The sequence below is a fragment of the Triticum urartu genome, chromosome 6A (assembly GCF_056163025.1).
Source record: "Triticum urartu cultivar PI428250 chromosome 6A, HENAU_Tu73, whole genome shotgun sequence".
Taxonomy (NCBI): Eukaryota; Viridiplantae; Streptophyta; class Magnoliopsida; order Poales; family Poaceae; genus Triticum; species Triticum urartu.
This window is the reverse complement of record NC_141878.1, coordinates 161,249,851-161,260,345: the sequence shown is the minus strand read 5'-3', so window position 1 is coordinate 161,260,345 and position 10,495 is coordinate 161,249,851.

Sequence of the window (10,495 nt, the reverse complement as noted above, 5' to 3'; positions counted from 1 at the left end):
TCCATCACGTTCGGATCTAGCGAATTCCCTGAAGATGAGGATCGCTAGAGGTCGGAACGAGCCGGACTGCAGCGCATAATTCAACATGTTAAAACCATGACGTAAAGGAGCGGGAAATATGTGTGTGTCTTTGAGTACTTACGATTCGGCCAGGGGCTTATCCCTGGGGCACCACTCGGAGCTGCTATCGATGTCCCACACGGAGTTATCCGCGAGGGACACCTTCCCTTTATTGGACACCTCTGCCTCCAGATGCGTGGAGGCCACCCTTTTCTTCCTCCCCCTTCGGAGGAAAGTTGCTTTCCTCCTCCTCCTTGTCGTCATCGATGTGGGAGGAGTGGGTCTCGGCGTCTTCGGACGTCACGTCCGAAGTGCCCTTATAGCGGAAACCACTCCTGGTCTCCTTGGCCTTCTTCTCCGGCGCTTGGTAGGGCGCCGGAACCAGCATCTTCGTCAGAAGAGGGATTGCTGGGTCTTCGGGCAGCGGAGCCAGACACTGGATCCGCTCCGCCTTCTTTTGTCCAACCCTGAACAAACAAATAGGGAAGCTTAGGCGTCTTCCTTGAGTATAAAAATAAAGGATACACATTGAAAAACGAAAAACTTACCGAACTTGCGGGATGGGCCAGGTCGTGCCCATGGTCCTCGGTCGTCACCGGCCACGTCTTGTTGGCCTTAAAGAGCATCTTCCAGATGTCTTCGTGAGTTGTGACAAAGAACTATTGCAAGGTCTGATGCTCGGCCGAATCGAACTCCCACAAATGGCAAGCCCGGCTTTGGCACGGAAGGATCCGTCAAACAAGAATCACCTGGATCACATTGACAAGCTCGATGTTCATGTCTACCATGCTCCTGATGCGTTTCTAAAGGGATGTCAGCTCGTCTGACGAAGAACAGTCCAGACCCTTCTCTAGCCAGGTGGTGAGCCGCATCGGGGCTCCGAACTGGAATTCGCGAGCCGCGGCTCAGGTGGCATCGCGAGGCTCTATGATGTAGAACCACTGATGTTTCCACCCTTTGATGGTCTCGACAAAGGTACCTCTAGGCCATAAGACGTTGGGCATCTTGCTCACCATGGCGCCTCCGCACTCTACGTGTTGACCGCCCACCACCTTCGGCTTCACATTGAAGATCTTTAACCACAATCTGAAGTGGGGTGGGATGCGGACGAAGGCCTCGCACACGACAATAAATGTCGAGATGTTGAGGAAGGAGTTGGGGGGCAGATCGTGGAAATCCAGCCCGTAGTAGAACATGAGTCCGCGGACGAATGGGTGGAGAGGGAATCCCAATCCGCAGATGAATGGGTGGAGAGGGAATCCCAATCCACGGACGAAGGGGGAGATGAATACCACCCTCTCATGGGGCTTTGGGGTGGGGATGATCTGCCTCGTTGCTTGAAGCCGGTGGGCGATTTCCAGTGCTAAGTACCCGGCCTTCCGAAGCTTGGTGATGTCCTTCTCCTTGACGGAGGAAACCATCCACTTGCCCTGCGCTCTAGATCTGGACATGGCTGGAGTGCTTTTTCGGGGGGGGGGGATGGAAGCTTGGGCACTGGAGCACGAGAATGGATGGGCAGAGAGGAAGAGGGCTTGGGTGAAAAGGTGAAATCCTTATCCCTTTATAAAGGCTGCGAATATCAAGTGCCTCCCCACTCGCCTTAAAACTCGCCTATTCCCTAAGGGCCATGCAGACGGCACGGTTGGATTACTCACGTCTGTATTGATGAGAATCCCGCAATAAGGGGATACGATCTCTACTTCGACGAGACATGCCAATAAACCGCATCGTGAAACATGGAGCGAGAGGCTAAAAAACGGTTCAAAATAATGATCAGGCAGCGACGTGATGTCACACTACAAAAGTTGTCAGCAGATTGGACTCGTGAAATAACATATTCTCTGCGTGTGTGTGTGTGGTACTTGTTTTGCAGAGCCGGACATGTTTTCTGTGTTCGAAGGTTGCTTTGGAGTATTCGGAGGAGGAACCCGCCTTGCAATGCCAAAGACAATCTGCGTGCCGGACACATCATCATTGAAGCCTGGTTCAAGGGCTACCGAGGGAGTCCTCTATAAAGGGGTCCTCGGACGTCTGGCCTGTGTGACATGGGCCGCACTATTGGGCCATGAAGATACAAGATAGAAGACTTCTTCCCGTGTCCGGATGGGACTCTACTTTGCGTGGATGGAAAGCTTGGCATTTGTACATGTAGATTCCTTCCTTTGTAAACCGACTCTATACAACCCTAGGCCCCTCCTGTGTCTATATAAACCGGAGGGTTTAGTCCATAGGGGCAATAACAATCATACATGCTAGACTTCTAGGGTTTAGCTATAACGATCTTGTGGTAGATCAACTCTTGTAATCCTCATATTCATCAAGATCAATCAAGCAGGATGTAGGGTATTACGTCCATCAAGAGGGCCCGGACCTGGGTAAAACATCGTGTCCCATGTCTCCTATTACCATCGACCTTAGACGCACAGTTCGGGACCCCCTACCTGAGATCCACTGGTTTTGACACCGACAACTGTATTAGCAGGGGTGCCATCTTTATTATAATCATCATAATATATACATTGTCAACATATGTACATTGTAAGAGCCACTGGCTCATGTGTAGTAAGGCCAAAGATGAGAAATATTCCACGGCCGGCGGGTCTCCTCCTCTGACGTGCGTGAGTCCTTCTGGTCTCGAACATCGACAAGATAGTATGACACGTTGCTCAGATTCTTGCTGACCACAAAAGGACCTTCCCAAGGTGGGGATAGTTTATGCATATCAGTCTGATCCTGAATAAGCCGGAGCACCAAGTCACCTTCTTGAAAGGTTCTGGTCTTAACCCGGTGGCTGTGATAACGACGCATATCTTGTTGATAAATCGCTGATCGAGCCGCCGCGAGGTCACGCTCCTCATCTAACAGGTCAAGTGCATCTTGACGTGCTTGTTCATTATTAGCTTTAACATAAGCCGCCACACGGGGCGAGTCGTGACGGATGTCACTAGGGAGAACCGCCTCTGTTGGCGTTCTGGGAACGGGGGTCCCCAAACTTGCCGGCCTGCGCCTGCGGCATGGCTCAAGTGGGGGCCCAACGCGACCCATCTTCATCAGCTCAAGCTCAAGACCCTCGCGAGGGGCCAAGCCTCGCGGGGCGGACGACGGGAAGCTTCCTCAGAGGCAGCCACATCAGGCAGGCTCGCGAGGAGGCAGGGAGATCCAGGCAGGGGTACCTCGCGAGGAGCCCGTGACCCAAGCCATGATGATCGAGACCAGGCGGGCGCCAGGTGGCTGCCGGCCTGCGCAGCGTCCTTGTTTCCCCATTGGTGCAAAGGGGGCAAGCACATGCCAAGGCATCGGGCAAAGGTTGCCATTCCGGTGCAACGAGACCAAGACCAGCAGAGCGGCAGGACGGAGGTCACCGTGGACCCCAAGACGGCGTCATCACCAGTACTTTTGGCAGCCGAAGTCCACCTTTGGTCAGGATAACTTGTACTAGATGTTCCCCTTCAAAATGGCCAATTGTTGGCGCCCTTCCCGCTCATTATTTGGGGAGAGGCCCAGGGCCTCTATAAATAGAGCTAGCCACCACAGAGTAGGGGGACACGGAGGGATCTGGACACCCAAGAGCAGAGACATCTAGAGATCTGATAGACCCCTAGCAGAGAGAGAGAGGCGACTGAACTCATCCAAGCAGTTCATCGCACCAGCTCAAGAACACCTCTCGCGAGGCTGTTCTTCCCTTGTACTGTTCATCATCAGCCCCTGAAGCAATCCACCACACCACACACTGGAGTAGGGTATTACACCACAACGGTGGCCCGAACCAGTATAATCCTCGTGTCCCTTGTGTTGTTCATTGTTTCCAGCTTAGATCATGCGAGGAGATTGGACGTAGATCGGTAGGGGAGAGATCTCCGCGCGCATCCAGTGTTCGAACCTTGAGGGTCTGCCGGAACCCGAAATCCGACATTTGGTGCGCCAGGTAGGCATACGCCGGAATCCTTCTTCCTCCGCATTGCGTTCCGTCGCCTCGCCGTTCAGATGTCAAACGACTCGGCTGCCAACGCCGACCGCTGGGCAGTGTGGCCCGCCCACGCCGTGTCATCGACCCAGGGAGACCTCAACCTTGCGCCTCAGGCAGCCCACGCTCCGCAAGGCGCTGCGGGGTGCTGGCAACACGGCCAGATGCCGCCTGCCCTCACACGACGGCAGGTGCGTGCCGCAGCAAGGGCCTCAAACCACGTGGCGGCCACAGCGCCGTACACTCGACGGGAGCAAGCGAACTCCAGGGCCGCGCTCACAGTGGCCCAAGAGCTGCTACGGTGCCAGCTGCTGGAGGGCGGCTGTGACATGTTGCTGGAGCGAGTAGCTGAGCTCCTGGACGCCGCCGCCTCGGGAACACCTCCTTTCTGCGTCCAGCTGCCACCCCAGACCCCCGGCGAGCCGTATGGCGGCGTCGTGGGCGCGCACGCAACTTCCAGCGGACTCCAGGGCCCTTTCAGCAACAACACCTCCGCCGGCACCGGGCGACAAGTCACGCCGGCCTCTTCTCAGGCCAGCGAAGGGGTGCACGCCGCGGCCTTCGGCTTCGGCGGACCGCCGCGCCATCACCCCCAAGACGGTGCTCCAAGCCAGGCTGCGTGGCATGCGGGGCGCTACAACGAGGCGCAAAGGGCGGTGGCCCCAGAAGCTTATGTGCCCCGCATGGTGGATCAGGGGTGCGCACTAGAAGAAGATCATGGCTCATTCCTCGGGCCAGGCTGGGGCGAGGAGACGCCAGGAGCCGAGCTCTTTCAGGAACCCCAGGAGAGCCTCGACAACCGCACCGGTGGCGGCAACTATCAGGTACCACTCATCCCTCAGGAGCAAGCTTACGCTAACCATGGGTCGCAGGAGATACAGGTCGCCGCAGCAGGTGGCTGCCCCAATTCTGCAGCCTCATACCCCTCAGGAGGAGGGCGCAGGGGGCTGAAGGAGAGGGGCCGAGATTCGGGTTCGTCCCCGTGGCGGCCGGAGCAAGGAGTTCTCAAGAGGTAGGCCCCCTGCCGGGGAGGTGCCCCAGTGCCTGCCCCCGGCAGGGGACCCGTGGTCGTCGGGGGAACCGCTGGTGACCGCTCTGCCCCATTGGCGTCGTCCTTGGTTTCCGGTCGCCGTCGATGGCGGCAGAGTGAGGCGCAAGGCGGGGCCCTCGTCTGGCGATATGAAGCAAGGCTGGTACCTGTGAAGAAGGCCCAGTGCTTGTGAAGCTCGCCGCCCGTGACACTCTCACGTAATAATGAGTGGGGCTGTACATGCCCCGGAGTCTCCGGAGAGCCGCCCTCGGGCCTCGGGGGCTCCCGCCCATGCCCAGTGGCAGCACTTAGCTCCGCACTGGTGAGAAGACGTCGAAGACTAGACTAGGTGCCGGACGCGGCCTTTTGCTTTTGACTTTCCTTGTTGATAAAGTTCTTCGATTTGGATTTAAGTTGGATTTGAGCTCGATGCTTGCGTGTGTTTGGCGGAAGGGGTGTTTAGTCTCGTTCGAGCAATCTCTCGCGTTCTGGTTTCGGCTTTGCATCCAAAGTTAGCATCGGCTTCCCCCCCCCCCCCTCACGAGCCCCTCGCGAGCCGGGCCGGGCCAGGCACGTTTACAACCAGGACCGTTGTTACCACACCCTTTCCGGAGGTTTTCATCGCGGAATCTACAAGTTAATCAGAAGACACCTGAGGTGCGGCGGCCCCCACAGGCCCATTCGGGACTCGTCGGGGTTTGAAGGTAGACAAGTCAGCTGACCCATCACCGGGCCAGCGGCTAAGTTCACACGAGTCAACTAACCCATCACCGGGTTAGCGGCTAAGTTCAGACGCAACATTATGCTTACCGGGGTACAAATTGCAAACCTTTACATGAGGGGCTTCCCCTCCCAAAATGCTCTTACATTCTTTAGGGCAAAGCCCGAACCTTCTTCGTGCAGGATAAACAGCAGTGACATGCGGTCTGTCAGACATATCACTCACCGCGTCTTCTTGGGCATCCTCGGAGGCATCACCGGCGTATTTGACATTGCTACCGCCGCCAGCATCTCCGTCAGCGCCAGGCTCGTCCACAACACCGCCTTCATTGGCGGCCACGACCACGCCGTCATCATCATATGCAAAGGCCCTGACGAGGGCGTCCACATTGTCCTCCACCCATTGCACCAGGTTGCCCCGGACGACTATGGGCATGGGTGCGATGGCAGGGTCGAAGTCGAAGTGGGGGTCCTTGCCCAGTAGATAGCTGAAGACGCGGGAGAATGCACGCCCGAGCAAGGCTCGGCTCCTCTCTTCGACAAGCCAATGGGACCTTTCGGAGCGTTTCTCCAGAAGCGTCACCACATCGGTGAAAAACTGGAGGTTGCTGGTGTAGTTGACCTCGTGCGGCTCCTTAGCTGCAGCCTTGCAGATGTTGCCCAAAGCTGTGCTAGCCCTTTCTCTGAGCGTTTGAAGCATGGGGGCATGGTCACGCTCCAGAACCCGCCGCCGATGGATCTCGTCCTCATTCTGCTGCGCGACGGCCTCGGCATCATCGACCCTTTGTTGAAGAAGAAGCTACTCGGCCCGGGAAGAGGACAACTCCGCCTGTGCTGCGCGAAGGGCGGCTGCGGAGGAGTCTGCACGCCGTGTCACCTCGGCCAGTTTGGCCCTGAGGGCTGCGGTCCTGCCCTCAGCCTCAGCCTTGATCAGCCCCAACCTCGTCTCATATTCGCGCTCGAAGGCCGAGCGAGCCTCCGCCACGCGGCAATCGACTTCTTCCTGGGCCCGGGCTTCGCGCGCGGCAACGTCATCCTCCGCCCGAGCCACCAGGCGCTCCCTCGTCTCCAACCGCTCAAGGTCAAGATTGTGCTCGGCGTCCTCCAGCATCAGCGCCTCCTCGCGCTTCAGAAGCTCCGCCCGATCAACAGAGCCCTCCCCCCATCGACTCAAGGGCCGCCTAGCGCAGTTCCACTTGCTGCTCCAGGGAGTTGCTCCAGGCTTGGAGCTCCCGTGTGCACTCCTCCGCGTCCTTGCTCCGTCGGTCTGCCCCCCGAGGCTCCTCAACAGCCTGGGAGAAGGCCTCCCGTGAAGCTACCAGTGACGCCTCAGCCTTCGCATTGTCGAGATCATGTTGGTGACGCACGAGGGTGATGGCTACCTTTAGTTTGCGCCTCTCCTCAGCAAGGCGCAAACCTTTAGCCTCGAGGCGCGCATCCTCGTCAGCAAGCTCTGCCCCGATCCGGCTCACTGCATCCGCCGCCCTCTGGGGGAACTCTTCGCGAAGGACACGTCGCTCCCGGACGTACCTGAGCACGTCATCCGCATTACCCTCTTCCACCGGAGCATGCGGAGGGCCCAGAGGCGGCAAGCCCCCTCCCGGCACAGAGCTGGGGGCTGGCGCCCTAGCCATTGCTGAGCAGACCTCTCTGGAATCCGGCCTGGCATCAGTCCACCCACGGAGGAGGAGCCAAAGACAGACTTCAGCCATTCACCATCTATGGTCAGAGGAGGAACACGGGGCAAGCCGGATGTGCCCCAGGAGGACTCATGAAGAAACGACAGCGGGCGCGTAGGCTCGAGGTGCCCTATGGAACGGACCACTCCACCAACCGGTCTAGCAGCAGGGGTGCCGCTCGAGCTCGGTGAGCCCAGGGCCAGCGGAGAAGGCGAAACTTGGGGGGATGGCTCCCGGGCTGACTCGGCGAGTCTCGCAGGGCAGGACCTGAAAGGGCCACAATGAGTCGCAGGGATAGCAAAGTAAATGAGCAAGGAAAGAAGAAGACTTACTCGTCCATGGCAAAGTACTTCCTGCGCTTCAACAAGCGGAAAGGGCGGTCGTCGCAACCAAAGGCCTCCTTTGTCTTGCGGAGGCCCATGAAGTCTACGCAGAACGGACCTAAGCGCTCGGCGCAGGGGTCGGCCTCTGGTGTAGAAGAAGCGTCAAGATAATCATTCCTGGAGGAGTCAACCTGAGGGGCACCATCAGGCGTCGCCTCGCAAGGAACGGATGGGGCCTCGGGAGCCCCGGCCTCAGGAACCATAGGCCACGACTCTGCACCTACCGCCGCTCCAGGGCGGGCCTCGGGAGACGCCGCCGTCAAGGCTTCTCGTGGCGTCGGCACCTCAACATCGGTCTCCTCAACTCCCGCCGGTTCTCGTCTCCCCGCCTTGTCACCCGTGGAAGGACCACTGTGGGCGGCAGGGGAAGCAACCACGGCGGCTGGGTTCTTGCGGGGCCCCATGAAGCCAGCCGGGCGCAGTCCCCACTCGTCGAAGCTGGGCATCTGCCTCACAAAATCGGCCCTGCCGGAGCAAAGATACAAGAGGACACCATTGCTCTGAAGGCTGCCTGGGGAAGGATCACCAGTCAAGACCCCGAGCACCGTCCGCAGCACTTTAGACGCCAAGTCCTCCTCCTGAAGCCGCATGCGGTCTCTATGCCCCGCAAAGTCCCCCATCCGGCGAGAGTGACATTGGAGAGGAGCAATGCGACATTGGAGAAACTCCTGCACCACCTTGGGCGCTGACACATTGAGCGCCCTCAAACTCTAAAAGCGGCGCCAGACGAAGGCGAGCCGAGGGCTCGCGAGCACCTCATGATCCCAGCCTGGGTTGGGAATGGCAGGCGAGGTCGGGTGCGAGAGCAAAGGGTTGGGCACTCCGACATCCACGTAGAGCCACCGCTCTCTGAACCTGGCCTCAGGAGAAGGAAGGCCGAAGTCGATCCTGAGCACGGCGAAGAAGCTCACACACCCTGAGCACTGAGTGGGTCGCTCAGGCGCAAGGAAAAGAAGTGGCGCAGCAGGGCAACGGAAGGAGGAATGCCTATCATCGCCTCGCAAACAAAATCAAAGACAACCAGAAGAGTAATAGACTCCGGCCCAAGGTGCATCATGCGGATCTGATAATGGGAGAGCACCGCATTGAAGAAGGCGGAAAAGGGGGGAACCAGACCCGCCCATAGGGCATCGGCGAAGAATCGGACCTCTGTGATGATCCTATCAAGGGAGGCATGGGACGCAGGCCGGACTATGGTCCTGCCGCACTCATTGAAGATCGTGGCAAGGGCGCAGCGGACCTTGTTCAAAGCTTCTGGATTGAGTATGACCGACCGAGCAATGGCGGGGGCCGCCGCCGGAGGTGTGCGGGGCGAAGGCGCGGGCTTCTTTCCCCTTCCTTTCTTCGTCGGCGCCATGGCGGTGAAGAGAGGGAAGAACTCGAGCTGGGTTGGCGGCGGAGACTGGAGCTCAAAGAGGAAGGAAAGGTAGGAGGCAGGCGAGCAGCGGAAAGGAGGAACAACTGTGTGCAAATGCGGGTCCGCTTAGCGGGGAGCACAACAAGGCGTCGTGGGGTAGCATAGACGCCCACGCCCAATCAATCGCCATGCGGCGCCCAAGGCCACAGGCTTTATGGGCCCGCGGCGCTTCACGCTTGCCCCTTCGCATCCCAGCTAGGCCAAGCCCAGGCGCGCCTTGGGCCCGGGGGCTACTGTCGGCATTCTGGGAACAGGGGTCCCCGGACTTGCCTGCCTGCGGCCTGTGGCGTGGCTCAAGTGGGGGCCCAGCGCAGCCCATCTTCATCAGCTCAAGCTCAAGACCCTCGTGAGGGGCCAAGCTCGCGGGGCGGACGACAGGAAGCTTCCTCAGAGGCAGCCACATCAAGCTGGCTCGCGAGGAGGCGGAGAGATCCAGGCAGGGCTACCTCGCGAGGAGCCCATGACGCAAGCCATGACGATCGAGACCAGGCGGGCGCCGGCCTGCGCAGTGTCCTTGTTTCCCTTTTGGTGCAAATGGGGCAAGCACAGGCCAAGGCATCGGGCAAAGTTTGCCATTCCAGTGCAACGAGACCAAGAGCAGCAGAGCGGCAGGACGGAGGTCACCGTGGACCCCAAGACGGCGTCATCACCAGTACTTTTGGCAGCCGAAGACCACCTTTGGTCAGGATAACTTGTACTAGATGTTCCCCTTTAAAATGGCCAATTGTTGGCGCCCTTCCCGCTCATTATTTGGGGAGAGGCCCAGGGACTCTATAAATAGAGCTAGCCACCACAGAGTAGGGGGACACGGAGGGATCGGGACACCCAAGAGCAGAGACATCTAGAGATCTGATAGAGCCCTAGCAGGGAGAGAGAGGCGACTGAACTCATCCAAGCAGTTCATCGCACCAGCTCAAGAACACCTCTCGCGAGGCTGTTCTTCCCTTGTACTTTTCGTCATCAGCCCCTGAGGCAATCCACCACACCACACACTAGAGTAGGGTATTACACCACAACGGTGGCCTGAACCCGTAAACCATGAAGAAAGGCATATAACCCGTAGATCTATTGGGGGTAGTATTGATACTCCATAATACTGAGGGTAAATCCTCCACCCAACGACCCGGCGTCCTCTGCAAAGGAACTATAAGCCGGGGCTTGATGCCTCTCAGGATCTCTTGATTAGCTCTCTCTGCTTGATCATTAGACTAGGGGTGAGCCACTGATGTTACATCAAGCCGG